Here is a 19,894-nt window from a genome sequence, read left to right on the forward strand (position 1 = left end):
GAACCATAGCAGATTTGTCAACACAGACCATCAAATCAAGAACAGCTTCAGTTGATATCTGAGGTTCTGAAAGTAAACAATTTCTAAACCAGATTGAGATACCCTATGAAACTATCTATCAAATTTAGTGGGGAGATAAGATATGCCCATGACTAGAACAAGTGAAATCATTCATGACCACCCCACCAACACTAAATATTGTATTGACAGATATTCTAGAAAGAGACTGAAATGAACACAACTTCAAGAACAGCAGAATGGAACCACCAAAGAGAGGAAGTAATTAAATAGATGAAAAAGTAGGGAACCTATAGTAGAAAAATAACATGACAAAGATAAACCCATACATGTGTTATAACTCATGTATATAACCAATGTATATAACCATTGTACAACCAATGTAAATGGCCTAAATTCACCAATTAAAAGAAATGGAGTGGCAGAGTGGATCAAGAAACAAAATACAATAATATGCTACATACAAAAAACACATTTAATGAAAAAGAAAATGTATAGGGTAAAAGTCAAAGGATATACAATACACAATACATCATGTGAGGGTAATCCAGAATTAAACTTCTAAACAACATTGATTAGAAGTGACAAAGGGCCAGGGAGATAGTTCAGCAGTCTAAGGACTGACCTGACAAGTACAAGGACCCAGATTTGATCCCTGGTACCACATGCCATATAGGCCCCACCCTAGGACCACTGAGCTGGCCAACAAAATCAGGTGTGGTGGCACATGCCTGTAATCTCAGTGCTGGGGAGGCTGAAACAGGAGGATCACTATGAGTCTGAGTTGTGTTGTGCAACCCTATACCAAATAAATAAATTTTAAAAAAGTGATAAAAGAAGGTGACTACATACTTGTTAGGGGAAAACTGCAAGATGAGATAACAAATATATATATATATATCTCCAATGTAAGAGCACCCAACTATATAAGATAAATTTTAAGACATGAAAAATCAAATATGCAATAACACAGTTGTGGAGAGGAACTTTAATGTCACATTGTCACAAAGACATAAATTAGCTAGGCACAAGATCAGGAAGAAAATAACAGAACTAAACCAAACTTGTGAAGAAATGGACTTCATAGATGGCTACAGAGTGTTCTTCCCAACAATATCAGATTACATATTCTTTTCAGCTGCTTGTGGGATGTTCTCCAAAGTAGACAACATACAAACTGACAGAACATGCTTAAATAAATTCAAAGTAATTTAAATAATCCCATGCATATCATCTGACTACAGTACAATGAAACTGGAAATTATTGACAAAGAATTCGCAAAAATGCTATGAACAGAAGAAAATCAAATAACACCCTCTTGAACAATGAATGGGTCACAGAGGAAATTAAAGAAGAAAGTGAACAATATTTACAATCAAATAAAAATACAGATAAAACTTAACAGAACCTGTGGGATGCAATGAAAGTTGTCTTAAGAGGGAAATTTAAAATGGTAAATTATCACATCAAGAAGATAGAATAATCCCAAATAAACAATGTTATGATGCACCTCAAGTTCCTAGAAAAAAAAGAGAGAAATTCAAGCCCAAAGCCAAAAGAAGAGAGGAAATTTTAAAGATCAGAACAGAAATTAATCCAATGGAAATAAAACAAATACTACAATTAGTGAATCAAGGAGTTGGTTCTTTGAAAGAATAAGTAAAATTGATAAACCTGTAGCCAACTCTATGAAAAAAGGGGAAAAATTCAAGCAATAAGGAATAAGAATGGTGAAATCACTACAGATCCTATAGAAGTTCAGAAGGTCACTAACACCTACTTCCAAAATCTTTACTTACTCCCACAAGATGAAAAACACAGAAGAAATGGACAGAAACATATGAATTGTCAAATTTCTAGATACATATAAATTACCAAAATTGAATGGAGAAGATATAAAAGTTCTAAATAATCCAATATCAGTGAATAAAATTGAAAATGTAATCAGAAACTTAAAAGTAAAAACAGCTCAGGTCCTGATAGATTTACAGCTGAATTCTAGAAGAAATTTAGAGAAAATTTCATGCTCTCTCTTCTCAAACTATACAATAAAATTAAAAGGGAAGCAATTCTCTCAAATTCAATCCTGGATGAATGCATTATTCTGATACCAAAGCAGAGAAAGACCCAACCCAAAAAGAAAATTACAAACCAACCTTCCTAATGAACATAGATGCAAAAATCCTCAATCATATACTAGAAAACAGAATGCAGCAAGTCATAAAGAGGATTATACTCCATGACCAAATTGGATTCACTCCAGTAATGCAGGAATGATGTAAAATATACAAGTTAATAAATGTAATACACCTAATCAACAGAGCCGAGGACCAAAATCACACAATCAGATCATTTCAATAGATGCAGAAAAGATTTTTGACAATGTCAAACACTCATTCATGATAGAAACCCTACAGAAAATTAGATGATCTTTACCTGAACCTGATAAAATTAGTTGATCTTTATCACAAACCAACAGCCAATATCACATCAAATGGAAAAAAAACCAAATGAAACGAAATGAAACGAAACGAAACCAAACCAAAACAGCTTCACTTTAAGATCTTGAAACATTAGCCAGAGCAATTAGATAAGAGAGAGAGAATAAAAGGAACAATGATTGGAAAGGAAGAAGTGAAATAATTGATATTTGTAGATGACATGATTTGTACATAGATGACCCCAAAAGCTCTGCCAAGAAATTTGCAAATTTAATAAACACATTCAGTAGCATAGAAGGATATAAAGTCAGCACTCAAAATCAATAGCATTTATGTACACAAACAACAAATACACTGAGAGAAATTAGAGAAACAATATCTTTTGCAATAGGATCTAAAAAAAAATGAAATACTTAAGAATTAACCTAGGTGTTTGCAGTTGTGCACTAGAACCCTGAGGTGACCAGAATCATAGAATGTCAGCAGTCTATTCTTCTGTGCATGCCAAATGGATTGAGGGGAAGGTGATTGGTACAGCAATGCAAAAACTACTAAAGTGAGAGTGACCAGACTTGTTCTGGATCCCTACTTATTAAAGTATTTTAATAAGTGGGAAACCTACTTTGCTCACAACACCCTTCAGGGATGCACTGTTGGAGATATTGTACTTCTCAAAGCTTTACCTGTTCCACAAACAAAGCATGTGAAACATGAACTGTCTGAGATCATCTTCAAAGTGGGCAGAATAATAGATCCAATATCAGAAAAACCCCGTGCAGAACCCAGCTACCTGGAGAGTCCCATCAGTTCAGAAAACAATCAGCTCCCAATTGCCATTGCCATCTAAGCATGCACCCAGAGGTGCCAAGGATAGAACCCCTGGCCCCTGCACCTGCTTGCAGGTGCTTTAATCCATTGAACTATCTGGTTGGTCCTTGGAGTCATTTTCTTAATAAATCACATGCATGTGAAAAAAAAAAAAAAAGAAAGAAAACAATCAGCTTAGCAAAACTCTGGAAGAACTCAACATCTCTTCAATGCAGCGAAGGTCAGGAAGAAGGAGACTGGGAAAGATTTCTAAATTTCATTACAAACTGTTTCAAATTCTGTCCCGGCATTTATGAAATAGTAAAGGACTTGTCACAATTTTTCATAAAAAAGAGAATCGAGGAAGTAAAAGATCTATACAATAAATATTATAATACTCTACAAAAGAGATTGAAGAGGATTTCAGAAAATGGAAATATATTCCTTGCTCTTGGATAAGAAAAACAACATTGTGAAAATGGCCATATTCCCAAAATTTTTATACAGATGTAATGCAATCTCAATTAAAATACCATTAATATACCTCACATATCGAGAGCAAACATTCCTAAATTCATCTAGCGGGCCAGCAAGATAGCTCAATGGACCAAGCACCTGCTTAGGCAAGTGCAAGGACCGGGGTTTGATCCCAGCACCACATGCGAAGCTGAGCTCACCCCTGGGCATGCTGAGCTAGCCACCGAGACCAACTGTTTTGGCAGACACATGTAATCACAGTACTGGGGATGCTGAAAGCAGGAGGATAGCTATGAGTACAAGCTGTATAGTGAGACCCTGTACCAAATACATAAAAATAAATAAATAAAAATAATAAAATAAAATCTGTCTAGAATCAGAATATACCCAGACTAGCAAAAGCAATCCTGGGCAACAAAGGAATGACAGGAGGCATCACAGTCCCTGACTTGGAATTATACTATACAGCTACTATGATAAAATCAGCATGGTACTGGAAAAAAAAAAAAAAAAAAAAAAACAAAACAGACCTGAAGACCACAGTCAGCCACCTTATCTTTGACAAAAGCCACCAAAATGTTCACTGGAAGAAAGACAGCCTCCTTCATAAATGATACTGGAAAAACTGGCTTGCCACATGACGAAGGCTAAAATTAGACTCATGTCTATTACCATGCACAATCAAATGGATCAAAGATAGAAATATTAAAACAAAACCCTCCATCTTCTGGAGAAGAAAGTAGGTAGAAATCTTAAAAGACAGGGGTAAGTACATAGTTCATGAACAAAAATCAAACCACAGGGCCTGAAAGACAGCTTAGTGGCATATAGCCTGTCTGTCAAATGCAAGGTACCAAGTTTGATACCCAACACAAAAACAAAAGCATAAACATAAAAGCTGCAGGAGAAACACTTCAGAGAATCAACAGTTGGGATCTCATCATTTTGAAAAGGTTCACACGTCAGAAGAAATAGCCACTTGAGTATAAAGAAACCGCATGAATTGGCAAAAAAATTATAGCTGATTGTCCCTCAGAAAAAGGACCTCTCTCTAGAACAAATAAATTTTCTGCTAAAAAATCAGCCTCCCCCCCCAATTCAAAGACCAAATCAAGAATGGGCATCTGAGATGAATATGCACTTCACAAATGAAGAAATGCAAATGACAAGTAAATATATGAAAAAATATTCACTATTATTGGTTATTTAAGAAATGCAAGTTAAAGCAACCCCAAGGTTCCATCTCATCCCATAGAGAATGGCTATCATCAAGAAGCCAACCAATAAGAAATGCTGGAGTGGCTGTGGGGAAAAAGAAACCCTTCTCCAATGTTGGTAGGAGTGCAGATTTATACAGCTACTATGGAATCAGAGTGGAGATTTCTCAAAAAGCTAGGATTAGGAGTCTCATTCAACACAGCTATTCTATTAGATATTTTTCCAAAAGAACTGAAAATACACTACAGTGCGGTATGTGCACCCATGTTTATAGTGGTATAACTTGTCATAGCTAAATCTTGGAAATAACCGAAATGCCCATCAACTGAGGAATGGATAAAACAGTATTTTACAGAATGGATTATTGCTCCAATATAAAAAAGATGAACTCAAAGCTTTTATAGGTAAATGGGTGCAAGTAGAGCCCATAATCTTAAGTGACATAAATCAGACCCTCATGTATAAGTATCATATTGTCTCATTAGTTTAAGAACCTGAAAGAGTAAATACAATCTGAAAGGTTCAACATATATTATTAAGGGGAAAGAGTCTGTTTAAAGGGAACAAAAAATGAATTAGGAAAAAGGATAAAAGAAAGGAGGGAGGGAAAATACGTATTTATGTGTATACAGGATAGCTTGGGTAATTTTACTGCTGTTTTCTGCTGGTCTACTGAATGGAGCAGTCAATGCTTATTTCATTCTTCACCTTTTTATTTTCTTCTAACTTTTTTAAAACTAATTTTACATGCTGATATCTGGTAATCTAAACAACTAATTTACAGAAAACATTATGCAATACAGCACCCATTATTAAATTCCTATTATTTTGTTTAGTGGAATTGTGTATAATTTCTAATGTGTTTTTAAAAATAATTTTGTATTCTCTTTAAAAAGTAACATAGGCAAAAAAGATGTGTCATATTATCTCTTCCATATAGGAAAGATGAGCTGAGAGCAGAAGAGAAGCTATAGAGGAAGGGAGAGGAGAGGAGGACGGGATTGGGTGGAAGGGAAACAGCAGGGTGCACGTGACCACCACAATGCATTTGTTGTGTTGGCTTGCTCTCTAGTCTTCCAAGATGCCATTGAAGAATCCAGAGCTTATGATTTATAGCATGGTGGAAAGAGCCACTGCCTCTATTGGTAGAGGGCTGAATGTAGGCAACTGAGCTGTTGGATGCTAGATCCTGGATCCTGCCACGGAGACAAACAGAGGGTGCACTGCACTGTGGGCCTCACCACCCTGAGCCAGCTATCTGGAGAAATGACAAGACCTGCATGGGAGCCAACAATGCGTTATTGATATACTTTTAATAGACAGCTTAGGAACATAATTAGTCAAAACCCTAACATTGAAAATTATGTCTACAGAGGACCAGATAGCTCAGTGGATTAAAACTCCTGTTTAGGCAGACACAGGGACTGGGATTCGATCCCTGGAGTGCTGTGTCGGCCCCGACCCCGGGGCGCCCTGAAATGGTGACGGAAACTGGGCATGGTGGTTCGCGTCTGTAATCCCAGCACTTGAGAGGCTGAAAACAGGAGGATTACTATGAGTCTAATCTACGTAATGAGACCTTGTAGACCCTGTACTAAATACATAAAAAAAAAGTTATCTCTTATTTCTGGCAAAGTATTACACAATTATAAAACAAGAAGTGAAAACCAAAAATGTTTTGATATTCTAATAATTTCAAAATGCTCACTTGGGGATCTAGTGTCTTGTGTCTGAGAAATAGGAAGATATTATTGAAAACTTAAATTGTGTTATAATTTGTAGGATTATTACAACAAACACATTCAGCATAAAGTAGTAAACGAGGTGAAAAAGTGTGAATATTTAAATTATTAAATTGATATTTATACTACTATTGTCAATATTTGAGTATCATTTTGTATTTAATAAATATTAGGATAGTTGTACTTAAATAATTTTGTAATTTTTTTCTTTGAAATGCTATATTATAGCAATTTTTAAATCATAATTTATTCTTCTTTAATGTAATTTCAATGTGAATATGTCATAATTATTACTTGATATATGATATTTTTTCTAATTTTAAATGCTTATTTTTTTCAAATAATGATATATGTTACATTATTAATAGCTATTCATGGTTCATTATATAGGGTACTTAAGATTTTTTTTTCACTTGAATGATTTATGGACTATTTCTGGTCCAGTTCCAATTAACTTTGAATGATTCATTCTTTTCTATTGATTGACTACTATACTCCTAGGACATACTAAAGATATATGTAGTACATATTTTTACACAGTTGTCTACTTATTTGACTATTGCCAAAATTATGTCAATTCAAATATTTTCAGTCTTTACTACTACTACTACTACTAAATACCAATTTTTCACCTGCAATTTCAGCTCTTGGGAGGCTGTGAACAGGCGGATCACTATGAGTCCGATCTAGTAGTGAGACCCTGAACACTCTGTAGACTCTTCCCTAAAATAAATAAGTAAATAAATACAAGTTTTTTTTTAACAAAAATGTCTTTGGTAATTATTACTTGTATCATCAGCAAACTTTGGAAATATTTATTAAAATGTGAAAACATTTCATTAGAATTTTGGTTTTAATTTGCCTCTTCTTCACCACAAGACAATTTATGTAATGTATTGAATTTTTCCATTCAGAATGTGACAAAAATGTCTCAATTCTTCAATTATTCAAGATTCATTCCATATAGCTAAGTAATATGTTGCGCTTTTAATATTGAACCTTCACTAAGGTACATATGTGTGTGTATGTATATATGAATTGGCAAAGTGAATGTGTATATGAGATGAATAACATTTGCATCATTTATCTTAACTATTCTATAATATTATTGGTTATGGACTTGCAGAGGGACAGACTAAATAGGAAGTGTGCATACAGGAGGGCTTATTAGGTAGGCTGACAGGATCAGAGCTGCCGACCTCGCAGTGGGCATCTCTGTGAGGACGCTGAGGACTCATTAACTGCTCAGACCAAGGAGATGGAAGCAGAGCGACAAGTCATCTCCGGAAATGCATCACAGACATGCGGAGAAGTGTGCTTGACTAGCCTGATAAGCATTTCTTCACCCAGTCTAGTGGACGTATCGCGATTAACAATCAGGACAATTGTCCAAGCTAAGGATAATATTATTCATTTCAGTTTTAATTTCTATGGTTTCTTATGCTAGCTTCTTTATTCTCTCCAAAACTGGGTTTGGTAAATATTATGATGAAATTGTTTAATTATATTTTAACCTCTAAGAACACAGAATTACTATCAATATTTCTTAAATTTATATTTTCCTCTTTTCTATTGATAGTAAAAATCATGTTGCCTTTTTGAATTTGATTGATGTATTCTAATCAGTATCTTGCAAATCCATTAGCAGTAGTATGGCTGATAAAAAATCATGACTTTAAAAACTTATTTCTAATCTAGAAAAAATATATTTAAATTGAAGGGTTCCTCTTTTTTTTTTTTTTATTTTTTTAAGCCAGGGAGCTTAAGGCTATCCATGCCCTTGTTGGCCCCAAATTCACAGCAAATCTTCTGCCACAGCCTCGTGATGGCTGGGATTACAGATATGTGCCACCATACCCAGCTTACACTCAAATATTCATTTGCTTTATTTCTGAAGAAATTTCCAGTGCAGTTGCAGGTAGACACTCCTTGTGCTCAGAAGCTCTCTTTTGGCCCTTGAGAGCGGCACTCACAAATCTGAAACAATTAGAAACAGCAAGAGGTGTTCATTTAACAGATGAAGGAGCATCTCAGAAGGGCTTGTTTTTGTTTTATTTGTGTAGCACAAAGTAAACATTCCAAATGTCAATAATTAATGTATGATCATGGCTTTAGAGGAACACAAATATAAAAATTTGTGGGAAAAATATGCCGCAATTTCACATGATGTTACTATTTTGTACCTCTGCAGAGGTACAAAATCGAAGACATCATCACAACTACGTATTTGAATCTGAAGTAAGTCATTGTAGATTATATGTTACATAAACACAAAGATGATGTAGATAGCGTTTTCCCATTTAAACTAAACAAAATGCTACTAGTTCGCTTGTGGTTTTGTAGCAGGTTGCCCTTCAGGTTGGCAAAGCTTTAGTGGTTCAGCTTCATTTCCTTTGTTTTATGTATTTGCCATGGTCTAAATAGCTTCAGAAATGGAAGAATATCTTCTCATAGAGAACTTCCATGACACTTTCGTGTGTGTGTGTGTGTGAGTGTGTGTGTGTGTGTGTGTGTGTGTGTGCGTGTGCGTGTGTGTGTGTGTGTCTGCATTGGTGCATGGACTTATTTTCTATTCAATCATTTTAATATTATAGAAGCTGACATTTTGTCAATTATGTTTTCAGTATACTTAACGAAAACAACAACAATTAGAAAAGCAACAACTTTTTATTGAGAGCTAAGATACCTTGATTTATTTTTATTTTGAGGGACAAAGCATGTATATAAATGGTAATACATTCATGTTCAATAGCAATGTTAAGAAATATGCTGAGAATTATTTAATGTTTAATGAAGCTCAAAAGTAGGTGAGACTACATTTTTTAGTGTTAAAAGTGTTATTTAGGGAAGTTATTTTCTATGTTCAAATCCATATAATTAATAGATATTGAAATCCAGAATAGAACACTTTACTGTTCAATATTTCCTGCTACGTTATTCTATACTCAAAGTGTTTTAACACTTTTTTCAAAGTGTTTTGTAGTCAATATAATGTAGTGAAGAAAAATTTTTTTTCATTCAAGTTTTACATTGAAGCGTACAGAAAGTAAAATAAATGATAGGAAAGAAGAAAATTTCAGATATGAGGAAGAATGTGAGAACAACTTGAAGGTTTTGGGTATTTAGCAAGTAGGGGAGCCCAGCTTAACTAGATTTCACAAGAGCCATTGATTTCAATCCCTAGTCAGATATAAAGTAAATGAGATTTAATTGAGTAAGGAAGGCAAAGCATATTAGTGTGTGAATTGTTTTCTAAATGAACACCTCAATACTCATGCCCACATTGCAGCCCCCAAACCACTTATTTATTGCAAAAGTTGTATTTAGAAAAATAATTCACACATTAACATGTTCTGTCTTAAAAGAAAAACAGCATATGTGTCACAGGTTCACCAGGGCTCACTTTCTATTATTTGGTAGAGTTCACTTCCTTGCAGCTGTACCACTCACGGCAGCTTGCTTCTGTAAGGGCCACCATGAAGATCTTTCGTAGTCTCCTTCGTGATCAGCTGATTAAGGCAGTAACACCTAGGACAATCTACTTTTTGATTAACAGAAGTCAACTGATTACATCAATTACATCTTCAGCATACCTTGCATTTCCCACATTATACTGATCAGAGAAAAATTTTAACTTTAACTGCCTTGTTAACATAACTTCTACTTTGCTATATTCTGTTGGTTAAAACCAAGTCACTGGCTCTTCCAACACTCAAAGACAAGGTATTACACAAAAGTGTTGGATAAAAGCAGAAGGTAGGAAAATCAGGCCATCCTAGCATCCTGCTATCTATACTCTACAACTATAGATTTCAGAGTATGTATGAATTTAGAAGGCAACAAATAATAATCTGTTTATGATGTCTTAATTTGTGATTTTTCACACATTTTGTAACCAACATGGCAGCACAGTGAAAGCAGTAAGGTTATCTATCAACATTAAGTAACACAGTGGTTGTGAAAGTTTTATTATCTTTGCACAACTAAAGGAGACTTCTGTGACCATTCTCCATTAAGGCAATTTTAATATAATCTAAAGACGCATCCTTCAGATACTTGGCCTAATTCAGAATCACTGCCTGAAAAAGAGTTCCTCTATAAATGTGAACACATTCAACTTCATGATGTGAAGAATGCAAAATGTTAAAAGATTTCCCATCATTTGGACTTCCACAATATTATACAATTTATTCGTATCAGTCAAGAAGTACTTTGACCCACTTGGGTTTTAGATTAAGTAGTATCAAAATCCTCCAATATTATCAAATACTATCTTCTTGAATTTAAGACCTTTTCAGTTGTCAAGGAAATGAAAACTAGAGAAGATAATTCATTGTATTATATTGGATTCTATTTTAAAATACTAATAATTTACAGGAACTTGTCATCACTAAAGAGTTTTCCCCAGAGTACTCCCACATCAACAATCTACTTTATCACTGAATATGAAGATAGAGACCCTGGTGCAGTTTCCAATTCTTACAATAGCTTTTTTTTAATTTAAGGAATAAAATATCTTCTTCAAAACTTCCAAAGACTTGTATATTAGAAAGAAAGCTATCTTTTGTAATATTTGCAACATATTCTATTTGATTTTTATCATTGCATTTAGCAATGGAAGAATGGAGAATACACAGAACAAGTAGGTAGGGAGACCAATTCCTTTCATTATGAACAGTACTTAGAATGCTGTGGATGACACAGTGAAGTTATCACACCTTTTCATTGCTAGAGTGGGCAGTTTTTAAAGTAAATGTCAAGTGTATACTGTTGTTAATAGATGGAGGATAATGTACTGACAGAATACATTTCTTAGCCCCTGGAAGACAAATATATACGAATTGTTGACATGACATAGCATCAAATAACTGTCCTGACTTTCAAAAGTTTAGCACTCTTGAGTTCCTAGAGAAATCTCCTGTGATGTTTGATTGTCCAGTATTATCTGTTATTAGCTATCTTAATACAGCTTGATAAAATAATATAAAAAATTGGGCCTGCTGAATAGCTCAGTGGATCAAAGTGCCTGCTAGGCAGGCTCAGGGATCAGGGTTCGATCCCGTGGCATGCTGTGTCCACCCCGCCCCTTGGGTGCACTGGGACAGCAATTGAGACTGGGCATGGTGGCATGTGCCTGCAATCCCAGCACTTGGGAGGCTGAAAACAGGAGAAGCACTACAAGTTCAATTTGTGTAGTGAGACTGTAGACCCTGTACTAAATACATATATATATATATATATATATATATATATATATATATTCTTTTAAGAGAAACTCTGACCTTAAATTTTCACTGAGCAGAAGTAAACATGCACAAAAATAATTTTACACTAGATATTTATTTTATTTTGATATTGCTAATATGTGTGCTTAAATAACTTTATAAGTTAATATATAAAAGGAATCATTTCCAGGCCAAACTTTCATGCACTTACATTTGCAAAATATGTTTAACTTGATTGAGACAAATCTTATGTCTTCACTTTTCATCTTGACTTTTTATTTCTAGGTTAATCATTATGCACTTGAAATAAAAATCTATGACATTTCTGTCATTGAATGCTTCTTTAATTTTGAACTCTTCTGAATAGGATGAAAGGATAAGAACTTTGAATGCAAAAACTATCTTTGTTTATCATAAGGTTGTCCACTATTACAAGAAATTATGTCTTTGTCTTGTAACATAAATAAATCCTAATACTTGTGCATAATCAAGAACATAACTTTTCCAAACTGAACTAGAATTTCCTTAAGTGTCAACCACGTGGAATATTCATAGCATGAATGGAAATATTCTGTGATGGAAATCTGTATGAATTGATGAACAGTCTCTGTTCATCAGGTGTTCTTTTTTTCCTCTAAAATTTAGAAGACTTTAAAAACAGTATTGATCTGAAAGTACTTTCTTCCAGCCCATGTTGTTTTTCTGTAAGCTGTACTGCACATTAATTGCTCTTGAATTGATAGTCATTGTAAGTAACTCCCACTGTGATCAATTATCAGGCAGTAGAACTTAGGCCAGCGGGGAATATCTGTTAATAAATTTTTTGATGAGTTAAAAAAAACATGAGGACTTTTGAGGGTAATTCACAATAAATATAGACTTTATTTTATGGGCAAAAAAATAAGCCTAGTATAAAAATCCCATAATTCATAAAGACTGCAATACTTAGAGTAGTAATGTGGTAAATAATTTAGCATATAGAAAGATACAACACAGGTGAACTTTCTCTGTTAAAAACAGTGTGGACTGGAAGATACAGGTCCTGTAGCTCCCAGCTGCCTATGATGACAACACTAACTAGAGCTCCCAGCTGCCTATGATGACACAACACTAACTAGAGCTCCCAGCTGCCTACGATGACACAACACTAACTAGTGTGTCTGAGCACTGTATAAAACTCCCTAACCCAAGAAATTCTCTATCATGTGCAAAACAACTCTGTGTTAGAACTTTGAAGTTCATGTTAAAATAGAACTATGCTCTCAGCAAAGGGTAACAGGTGACATATATTAAGGTGATTTATGACCAAATATTCGTCAGAGTTTCATAATGGATGCTCCTGAGGAAAATGGAAGGATTCTTGCTTTGTTTCCTTGTAGGTAAGAGCCATGTATTATGAAGTGTGTCTTCTGTCTTTACTCACTTTACTCTTTCCTCCTTCTGTCTAGGAATTTACAGTTGCTTTCAACAGAACCTGGGTATTATAATGAAGGCCACATTAAAGTGTAACTAGGCATGCAGAAACAGGGACATTGTCCCTCACGAAGACAGAAGCTTAAAATGACTTGCACAGGCCCTAGAAGTGAAGTCTAGCTGTTTGGGCATCCATTTCCTTGTTTTTAGATTTACAGTGTAAAGGTCCAGAAAGACAGGTTCTTGCTGGCCCTATTGAGTACTGACCCTTTGGGAAGGGTTGTGTTTAGACAATGAAAGAATTAAACACTTTCAAATCAGGACTCAGAACAGTTCTCCCTCATTCTCCAAGCCCATTTTATTTAAATACACTACTGCTTTATACCATTGCTTCCTTGACGTCTCTGACCTATATTTATTAACTTTTATTTATTATTTTTTGGATGCTGAGATTGAAACTCAGGACCTTGCACTTGCCAGGCATGCGGTAGGTGGCTGATCTACATCCCTGGCCGTATCTTGTTTATTTATTTATATTTATTTATTTATTTATTTTAGGGAAGGGTATACAGGGTGTTCAGGGTCTCACTACCAAGTTTGACTCCTAGTGATCCCCTTGTTTAAAGCCTCCCAAGAGCTGGGATTAAAGGTGTATGCCGCCATGCTCAGTCTCAGTTGCTGCTCAGAGTGTCCCAGAGGTGGGGCTGGCACAGCATCCCAGGATTGACTCCCTGGAGCCCTGTGCCTGCTTGCAGGCACTTTAATCTGCTGAGCTACTTGGCTGGCCCTATCTTGTTTATTTTATTTTATTTTATGCAGAGTCTCACTACACAGCCCAGACTCACAGTGATTTCCCTGACTTCTGCCTCCCTAGTGCTGGGATTGCAGGCGTGCACCACCACCCCGCCTGGACTCCATTGCTCTCTTATTGTGCCCAAGGGCAGGGCTGGAGAGGCATGTGGAGCCAGGGGTTGAACCCTGGCCCCTGCACTTACCTAAGGAAGTGCTTAGTCCACTGAACTATACCACTGGCCCTTTTAATTTTAATAAAAATATTTTCTCTCCCCTAATATGTAGTATTTTTTCTCTTCAATGATATACCATTATAATGGTATCTCAAATAACAATTTTTTTTATGATTCTGGGTGAAAACCAAATTGGACAAGAACCTAATCAAATTCAATGGCTAGGTTCATTGTTCGAAAAATGACCACATTTGTCTTTTTATAGAGAAGAGGGATGCAGTCAGGTTTCACAGTAGAAAGAGTTTGCAAACAGAAACAAACTTTTGCCAAGGACATCTGTTACATTTGAGATCTAAGATATTTCCAAGTAGAGGCATTTGTGAACCTAGTTGTTATGGTCCTGTATTTATTTTCCCTCTAGTTATCCAATGTCAATAAATATTACTTCTCTTCTAACGAGATTTATATTCTTAAATGAAGTTTCTAAAATTCACATAACATTGCTTGCATGTTGGTGAATATTTATATATTTACTTTAAATTTCTTGAAAATCTTTAGAAATTTATGGAAGATTAAGCAAATCAAATATTTGATGTCATATAATAATCAAGATACAACTATCAGTGGAATACTATTTAATTTTTATTGTAATACTAGCTGAAAATATATATTCTATCTTCTAATTCCCCTAGTTATGCCATTATAGTGTCAAATTTTCTATGCTTTAAAATTTTATTTTAAAGAGTTAAAAATAAAAGGAAAACAAATAGAAGAAGCAAAAAGAGAAACAGCATAACATACAATAATAAATATATTACAGATTTTCAAAACAAGAATAGCAAATTAACAAGGATTGTTATATTATGAATTGTTATCATCAAATCTGTTACTCAGATTAACAGATATAGTTACAGAAGTTTGGCCAAATAATTGAATATTGATGCTTGCTCTCAGTAAACTTTAATTTTTCTTGTGTTTTTACTTTTTAGAAAAAAATACTTAAAGAGAGTATAAAAGTAATTGCTAAGACATTAGGAGTGACACACATTGAGAAGACCAAGATTTGAGGTATTCAACCATTGTTTTTGTATTACACATTTCTGTCTTTGATCACAGATATGGTATCATATTTAAGTAGTATAATTAGAAATACTCATAACAACTTGTGAAGTTTAGAAATTGACAACCTTTTGTAACTAATGGGTTTGTACTTTAGCCCATGGGACAAAGCAATATAGCTGTATAACAAAGCTGATAGTAAATTGGAATTTGTATTTAAATTAGTTCCCCTAAGTTCCATCTGGGCACCTCCCCTTGATGTACTTGGAGTCTTCCAGGTGGACTAGTTCATCCGAGTTACCTCCTGCCACCTCTGTGCTGTACAGATCCTTGCTGTAGGTTTGGGCCTCAGCATGAGTCCTGCTGGCTCTAGCAGTTTGCTTTATCTCACTGGGTCTAGTTCTACCAAACTAGAACTCATCTTGCCGGGCCTGGTTTGGGCCTTGCTTCTGTGCTTGCCAGTCAAAAATTTATTTGAATAACCTAAAGTTTAATTGTGTCTTGTTTCATCTAAATATCCAGAAATATTCATATTATCTGTCTCCTTCTGTAAAATATTGTTAGTATCAGAATTTCACATCAAAAACTAGCAATTTTATTGACATAAATTTAGCTTGAAAGGGAGCTTAGCTTTTGTTGATGGATAAAAATCATCTATAATTTTGTTTACAGTGTATTTCAGTGTGTGGAGTGTGAAGTGGTACCTTGGCTTATGCATTTGCTTTGTTTTATGCTCTTGGGGAAGATGTTTGTGTTTGCATGGGAAAGATGGCTGTTTTAGTATTTGTCACTGATGCAGAGTTTGCCAAAAGAAGTAACATTCCACCAAAGACTTTTGTTTATGAACTGAGTTGTCTACAAACTGAAGAGTTCATGACCTGAGGTATCACTGTATGTTGATCAACACACAATGTTTAGGTTATCCGCCATGTCAAACACGTATTTCTTCTTATGAGAACCCTCAAAACCTCTCCTCAAGCTATTTTGGATTATGCAATAAATATTTTTTAACTATTTCATCTGTGTAGTAGACCACTGTATCTTATTCTAGTCTCGATGTGATTTTGTTTCCCTTAACAAATCTGTATCCATCTTTTCACTATCCCCTACATCCCTGGCCTTTTAAAACTATTAATCTTCCCTCAATTTTCTGACCTCAACTATTTTAGATTTCACATAGGACTATCACATGATATTTACCTTGCATTCCTGGTTCATGTCACTTAACCTTTTGATTTCTTGTTCTATTCATGTAGCTGGAATGATTGGCTTTTACCATTTTTAAAACGACCTAATTGTTCTTTCTGTACATATCACTTTTCTAGTATCTATTAATCACTTAATGGCCACTTCAGTTGGTTTCACATCAACTATTGTGAATCACATTGCAACGAATAGGAGAGTACAGATATTTCTTTGATGTACTCATTTCAAGTTTCTTGGATGATATCTAGTAGTAGAGTGGTTGGATCATTGTACAGTTCTGTTTAAAATGTTTTTAGGACATTCCTATGAGTTTCTGTCATGATTAAACTCTTTTGCTTTTCTACCTGCAGTGTAAAGGAGTTTCTCTTCATTCACAGCTCTACCAGCTTTTGTCATTTTTGGTCATTCTGATTAAGGGCATTGTGGCTGGTGTTGTGATAACTCTTATTTTGATTTGCATTCTCCTGATGATCAGGGATATTAGGTACTTTTCACATTCTAACTGGGCAATTTTATAAAGTCCTTTGAGGTGCCTATTCAGGCATTCAAATTATTTTTCATCATTAATTAGTTAATTTGATCTTTGGTACTAAGAGTTTTCTTTGGGCCAGCCAAATAGCTCAGCAGATTAAAGCACCTGCAAGCAGGCACAGGGGCTGGGGAGGGAGGAGGTTCAATTCCTGGGCCCTGCCATGCCAGCCCTACTTCTGGGACATGCTGAGATGGCAATTGAGACTGGGTGTAGTGGTGCACGCCTGGAATCCCAGCTTGTAGGAGGCTGTAAACAGGCAGATCATTATGAGTCTGATCTAGTAGTGAAACGCTGGACACTCTGTACACCCTTCTGAAAAAAAGAGTTTTATTTTAACTTTTGTGTATATACTAGTGAATGTTTGAACTAAAATGATAAATTAAAGGACACAATGACATCAGTCCCTGTCAATATATTCCACTAAGGAAGCCACAACAGCACAACTGAGACACTTTCAGATGTGCTTAAAAATGTGGCAAATATGATGGAAAAGTGTGTTCAAATTCGGGGGACTCCTTTGAGGGACATTAATGGCAATATATATTTTATTGTAAATAGATTTGATTTTGGTGGTGCCATGTATTGAACTCAGGACCTTGTGCTTACCAGGCAAGCACTTATTCCACTGAGCTATCTCCCTGGTCCTTGTAAATAGATTTTTTAAAAAATTAAATATTCATTCTATTTTTTGATTATACCTTACAAAAAGCATTTTCCCTCTGCCTCCTCTTGTAGTTTCAGAGCTGGGGGTTTTAAATTTCAGTCTTTAATTCATATTGAATTGGCTTTTCATATGTGGTGAGAGAGAACTATTGTAAGTTCTTCTACATATGTCAAGCAGGTTTCCCTAGCACTATTGATTGAGGATGATCTTACCCAAATGTGTATAATTAGTGCTTTTGTTAAAAATCATGTGGCTACAGGTGCTAGAATTATAACTTGTTTCTAGGTTATCTGTTTTATTACATTGACCTGTACCATATTTTTGTCAGCGCCAAGCTATTTTGGTCATAGTAGCTTTATATTACATCTTGAAATAAGATAGTGTGATGATTCAGACTTTGGTCAGGACTGGCTTGGCTATTTGAAATATTTTTTATTTTTAAACTGTTGTATCAATTTGGTTTGAAACTGTCTCATTGCTATTTGTTTCTTAATAAAATTATGGAAAAAAATAAATTTCAGGATTGCTTTTTTATTTCAGTTAAATATGACATTGTTATTTTGATATGGTTTGCATTAAATGATTAGATTCCTTGTCAAATGTATTTATTTTTGCATTTATTTATGTTATCTAATTTTATCACTTTAGTAGTTTTAATTATAGAGACCTTCCACCTCATTCCCAGGTATTTATTTTTGTATCTTTCAAAAATGGAAGTGTTCTCTTAAATTCTTTCTTTGATAGTCCTTAGTGGCATAAAGAAGCACTAATTAGTGATTTCTGTGTGTTGATTTTGTATCTTGCAATTTTACTAAGTTTGCTTATCAAGTCTAGCAGTTTTTAGGTGAGGTTTTGGATTTTCTTCGTATATCATTATGTTGCATGAAACAGAAATTTGACTTTTCCTTTCATCTCTATTTATTCTCTTTAATGACTTGTTTCTCTTGCCCAATTGCTCCACCTAGAACTCATTGTTCTGCACTGAATGTTAGAAGCGAAAGTGGATATCCTCTTTTTTTCCCCAAATTTTAAGCAAAAGCATTCAACGTATATCCACTTTTAGTATTGTTAGCATAGGTTTGTCAACAGTGTTCTTTATTATGTTGAGACACTTTTCTTCTGTACCTAATTTGTTGAGAATGTTTGCTTAAAGATAGGTTGAAATCTATCAAATGCTTTTATTCAAATAATCAGAGGAGTTTCATCTTTGATTCTACTGATGTGTTGTGTTTGAACTTTTTATGTTAAATTGTCCTTTCATTCCTAAAATGAGAAATATTTCATCACGCTGAATGATCCTTTTAATGTACCATTGGTTTCAGCTTGCTAGTATTTTTTGTGAATGTTTGTATCAGTATTTAACTAGTATATTAACTTCTAGCTTTTTCTGTTTTGTAATTTCTTGGTCTAATTATAGTAAAAAGAAGATAAGTCTAGAAGAATTTATTCCCTTTTATGTTTTGTAAAAGTTTGGAAATAGTTGGAATTCTTTAAATATTTGGGAAAAATAAGATTCAGGATTATTTTCCTGAAAGAATTTTCACTAAAGTTTCAATGTCTTTGCTCATTTTATTTGAACTTTTGGGTTTTCTAATTGTTCATAGCCTAAGTGCGCTGTATGGGAATTTGTCCATCTTGATCAGATTTTCTAATTTATTAGCATATAGCATTTTATTAGTCTTCCACAATTGCTTTTCACTTCATGGAATAGATGTGAATAGACTGGATAGACTACATATTATATCATAAATCAGGTCTCTACCAGTTTAAACATAGAATTCATATCAAATAACATTTCTTTCTTTTCTTTTCTTTTTTTGGTAGTTTTTTAGGGAAGGGTCTACAGGGTGTTCAAGGTCTCACTACTAGATTGGACTCGTAGTGATCCACCTGTCTATAGCCTCCCAAGAGCCTGGATTACAGGCACGTGCCACCATGCCCAGTCTCAATTGCTGTCTCAGCATGTCCTGGGAGAGGGGCTGGAATGGCAGGCCCAGGAAGGGAACCCCTGCCCCTGTGCCGCTTGCAGGTGCTTTAATCTGCTGAGCTATTTGGCCGGCCCTGAAATAACATTTCTAATCACACAAGAATAAAACTAAAAATGGACAACAGGAGGAAAAATTGTG

At 34.8% G+C, this 19,894-nt stretch overlaps 1 pseudogene; it reads left to right on the forward strand.

Moving 5' to 3' along the window:
• The first annotated feature begins 2,936 nt into the window (after window positions 1–2,936).
• LOC111814111 lies at window positions 2,937–3,307 on the forward strand (annotated as a pseudogene).
• Window positions 3,308–19,894: the final 16,587 nt, after the last annotated feature.

This window comes from Octodon degus, unplaced genomic scaffold, assembly GCF_000260255.1.
Source record: "Octodon degus isolate 3935 unplaced genomic scaffold, OctDeg1.0 scaffold00270, whole genome shotgun sequence".
Taxonomy (NCBI): Eukaryota; Metazoa; Chordata; class Mammalia; order Rodentia; family Octodontidae; genus Octodon; species Octodon degus.